Below are 4,971 nucleotides of genomic sequence, written 5' to 3'. Positions count from 1 at the left end.
AATTAACCCTCCTCCTTCCGGGAGTATTGGCCATGCCATAATCCCCTCTCTTCCATTGTCCTCTCAGGATTTTAGGTACACACAGACACACATCTGGAGTAATTTTTAAGCTACCAGGTCTGGAACTCAAACCACAGTTGACCATATGGGAATCCAGCACCTTAACCTCAACACCACTTGCTGCACCGCACCCCCCTCCAAGCTTCATGGTTTTAAAACACACAGGATTTGGGCCAGCAGCTGGCACTGTGGTTAAGGGCGCTGGACTCCACGTGACCAACTGCGGTTCAAGTCCCGGACCTGGCAGCTTGCTTCCTCACTTTCCATCTCTCTCTCTCTCTCACTCTGTCCCTCTCTAGTCAAACTAAAAATAAGTAAAGTTAAATAAAATAATTCTTAAAAAAACAAACACATGGGTGTTAAACTCTACAACTCAAGAATTCTCTTTTTTATTTCTTTTTATTTCTTTTCTTTTTAAATTCATGATAAGACATGTACCTATGAGAGAGGAAGAGAGAGAGACAAAAAGACAGAGAGAGAGAAAGAGAGATGAGCTCCCTCCACAGGGTCTGGTCATGTCACGGTGCCCTTCCTCCTTCCTCCTGTCCCTGAGCCCTTCAGTGTCTAGGGGGCTTGCACATGTTCTGTGCGATTCAGACTAACCTGGCTGGAGATTCCAACTGCAGTTACTATGTGGGGTGCTTCTTCTCCTGACCACTGAGTTCCTGCTGCACCGCAGACCTGGCTCCAGTGTTCTCTTTATTCTGCATAGCTTCAAAGCTACAGTCTTGAACGTTGACTCATTCCCTAGAAATATGAGAGCCCAGGAAAGGGACAGATTGCTCTTATATTGCTATTCCGAGTTTTTACATTTTGATATAATGATCCTTTTCCCTTTTTTAATTTGTAGATGCAATAAGCCTGCCCAATTAGTAAAAACAAAATATAGGTTGGCTCATCATTCTGGTGCCAAGAGATCGCATCACAAATGGCAATTATCCACTTCCTGCAGACTGGGGAGGTCACATACACAGTTACTTATAACAGAAGCCCAAAAATGTCGCCTGGGCTCGAAGTATGGCTGCCCCAAAGATTCTCAAGAGGAACCAGCAGTAGGCGTAATGGCTATGTCGCTGGACTCCCACGTAGTCGACCACAGTTCACATCCCGGACCTGGTGGCTTAAAACTCACGCCGGGCACGTGTGCATGCGCGCCCAAGATCCCGAGAGGAGAACGGAGGAGAAGGGATTGGGGCATGACCATCCCCCCTGGGGGGTGATTTCTCACTTTCTGTCTCTCTGTCTCTCTCTCTGTCTGTCTGGCGAGCGCACGCGCCCTATAGCGAAAACCTTTCCAAAAAAATAAAGATTCTCGAGAGTCCCCCTGTCAACCTGGGAACCAGGTATAAATTTCAGGCAAATTCTTTGGTCTGTCTTGGTCTAGACCTTGTCCTTTGACATAGACCAGCTGAGAGCTTTTGTCATCCATGTACCCAAGTCATGCCCTCTTCTGTGATATAAGGGTTACAGCATTGTTGTGTGTCCCCCACCAAATACATATGATGGGGTCTTAATTCCAGAACCTGGGGTGTGGTGTGGCCTTATCTAGAAATAAGGCTGTCACAGATACAGTCAGTTAAGATGAAGTCATATGGGAGCCAGGTGGGCCCTAACTCCATGTGACTGCTATCCTCATAAAAGAAAAAACAGGCAGGACCAGAAGATAGCGTAAAGCTTATGTCATTGGATTCCCGCTTGGCCAACCGTGGTTCGATTCCCAGATCTGGTGGCTTCAAACTCACTCCCAGCAAGTGTCTGTGCATGCCCAAAATCCCAAGAGGAAAATGGAAGAGAAGGGATTTCGATGTGACAGTCTCCCCTGGGGGATGATTTCTCACTTTCTGTCTCTCTATCTCTCTGTCTCTCCAGTGAGTGCAGGCACCCTATAGCCAAAAAAACTCTCAAAAAAAAAAAAAAAGAAGAAGAAAGAAAGAAAAAAGAATACATGGATGTAGATATTTGCATACAGAAAGAACACCACGTGAAATAAAGGCAGAAATTGGGGTGATGTTTCTATAAATTGAAGAAGACCACAGAATGTCAGGAGACCACCTCTCATTGCAGAAGCCAGGAGAGGGCTGTGGAACAGCTTCATCACAGCCTATGGCAGAAGCTAGCACTGACACTTTGATCTCAGACTTCTTGCCCCCAGGACTGTGAGACAGTGCGTTTGGCAGGGGCGAAGTTTCTGTGTTTTAGATTTTTGAAATAGGGCCTATGGGCTGACTTGAGAGAAGAGAGAGAGAGAGAAAGAGAGAGTAAGAGAGAGAGAGAGAAACACCCCTCCCCCACCCACCCCAGGGGAATGGCCACACCACAATTCCTTCTCCTCCATTCTCTTCTTGAGATTCTGGGCACACACGCACATGTGCCTAGCAAGATTTTCAAGTTGCCGAGTCTGGGTCTTGAACTGTGTAGTTGACCATGTGGGATCCAGCACCTTAACCACCATGCCACCTGCTGGTCCAAGATTTTGTTGTTTTAAGTTACCTGGTATGTGGAACATTGTTGTGGCAGCTGAGCAAGCTAGCACACTATGACGAATACCCAGTAGAACACGGAGTTCACATGCAAATGTCAAACACTTGTACCTTCATTGAAGAGCCACTTTGTCTTGTTCGAGGTGGAGAGAGGGTCTAAAATCCAGCCCGAAGCCCAAGTTCTTCCCTGTTCTTGAGGATATGAACTACCACTGACATGTCATTGAAAATGTCGACCCCAAAGCTCATTTGGGGCGTCTCTTCGGTTTGTGCAACTCATCAGAGACCAAGTGCCTCACATCTCAGCTGGGTCTTACCTTCCGCAAGCGCGTGATGAAAGGCTTAGACAAAACCCTCGTTAAGCTCCCTTCCGCTTCTTTGGTCCATTAATTACTATCTTGGTGCGTCTTGTTGTAAGATAATATTCTCAATGCAAAAATATTTCCGAATCCATTAAAAAATGAAGTTAAGGGCCAGCAAGTGCATGGAGATTAAAACACTGGGTCCCATGGGACCAGCAGTTGGCGTAATGGCTATGTCGCTGGACTCCCATGTAGTCGACCACGGTTCAAGTCCCAGACCCGGTGGCTTAAACTCATGCTGGGCGCATGTACATGCGTGCCCAAGATCCCGAGATTGTGGTGTGGCCATCCTCCCGTAGGGGGTGATTTCTCGCTTTCTGCCTCTCTCTTTTTCTGGCAAGCGCATGAGCCCTATAGCAAACAAACAAACAAACAAACAAACAAGAAAACTCTCAAAAAAACAAAACAACAAAACAAAAAAACTCAATCCCACCAGCCAATTATATGGTTCGAATCCTAGACCCAGTAGCATGAAAATCACACTGGACACATGTATGTGTGTGCCCCAAATCCTGAGAGGAGACCAGAGGAGAAATGATTGCAGCATGACTATACCCATGTGGGGAATGATTTCTCACTTTTCCTATCTTTCTGTCTCTCTCTGGCTAGTGCATGCATCCTATAGAAAAAAATAAATAGATAACAAAAACAAATTCATACATATCCCCAGCCCCCAGAGAAAAGAACCCTAAAATTTGTAAAATATATACTACATCTTAAAGCAAGAAATCACCCCCCAGGGGGGATAGCCACACCGCAGTTCCTTCTCCTCCTTTCTCCTCTCAGGATCTTGGGCATGCACGCACACACGCCCAGCATGAGTTTTAAGCCACCAGGTCTAGGACACGAACTGCAGTCAACTACATGGGAGTCCAACGACATAGCCATTATGCTAACTGCTGGCCCTCATTACCAGAAGGGTTTTGAAGGCTATCTAAGGAAACAGGTCTACCTGCACTTTCCAGGCTACCTAATGCAGGTGAACCAGTGAGAGTCAGTACTGAGGGTGAGCACAAGTACCAGGTCTGAACATTCCAGAAACCGTTCACCTTGCAACCAAGTGTCGTCTTCCAGAATCACTGGAGATATTTCTAGCGCCCTGTGTCTCTGGAGCAAATCCAGGCCAGCTGTTTTCAAAGAGCACAGGAACGGCCAGTGTTCCCTGTGAAATAAATAATGTAGTCAATATTTGGGCTTTCGCTTTCCTGTTTGGCCTGTTTGCGATGGTCCAGAACCAGAGTTGCTGGCTTAATGCAGAATGGTTTATAGGGCAGTCCTCCAACGTGCGGGGAACTGTGACTTCCGAAAACCAAACCAGACTTCAGTTGTGATCCTAATTTCTTAACTGAAAATTGTATTTTGTTTCTGACACACTGTGAACATTTTTCTCTTGTAAAATATTTACTAAAATAGGCAGCGGTATAGGTATCAGAATTGAGTACCTGGTGAATAATATTTTTCTTCACTAGTTATGCCATCGATCAAAACTACATTTAATTGCATTATTCATGAATATGCATTGGACATCTGTGCTACGCTGGATACCAGCGGTTCAGAGCGTAAAGGAGGGAAATGAGTATAATGGCACCTTTCCCTGAAGATCCTACATGCTGGGACCAGCAGATGGTACAATGGCTATGTCACTGAACTCCCATGTAGCCGACCGCAGTTCGAGTCCCGGACCCAGTGGCTTAAACTCACGCCGGGTGCGTGTGCGTGCGTGCCCAAGATCCTGAGAGGAGAATGGAGGAGAAGGGATTGCGGCATGGTCAACTTCCTGGTGGGTGATTTCTCGCTTTCTGTCTCTCTGTCTCTCTCTGTCTGGCGAGTGCATGCACCCTATAGCAAAAACCTCTCCAATAAATAAATAAATAAATAAAAAGATCCTACATGCTAGGACCAACAGATGGCATAATGGTTATGTCGCTGGACTCCCACATGGCCAACAGTGGTTTGAGTCCGGGACCTAGAGGTTTGAAACGCAGGCCAGGTACGTGTGTGTGCGTGCCCAAGATCCTGAGAGGAGAATAGAGGAGAAAGAATTGCGGCATGGCCATCCCCCCCGGGGG

This window comes from Tupaia chinensis, unplaced genomic scaffold (assembly GCF_000334495.1).
Source record: "Tupaia chinensis unplaced genomic scaffold, TupChi_1.0 Scaffold146907_1, whole genome shotgun sequence".
In the NCBI taxonomy this organism is placed as follows: Eukaryota; Metazoa; Chordata; class Mammalia; order Scandentia; family Tupaiidae; genus Tupaia; species Tupaia belangeri.
This window is presented reverse-complemented; position numbering follows the sequence as displayed.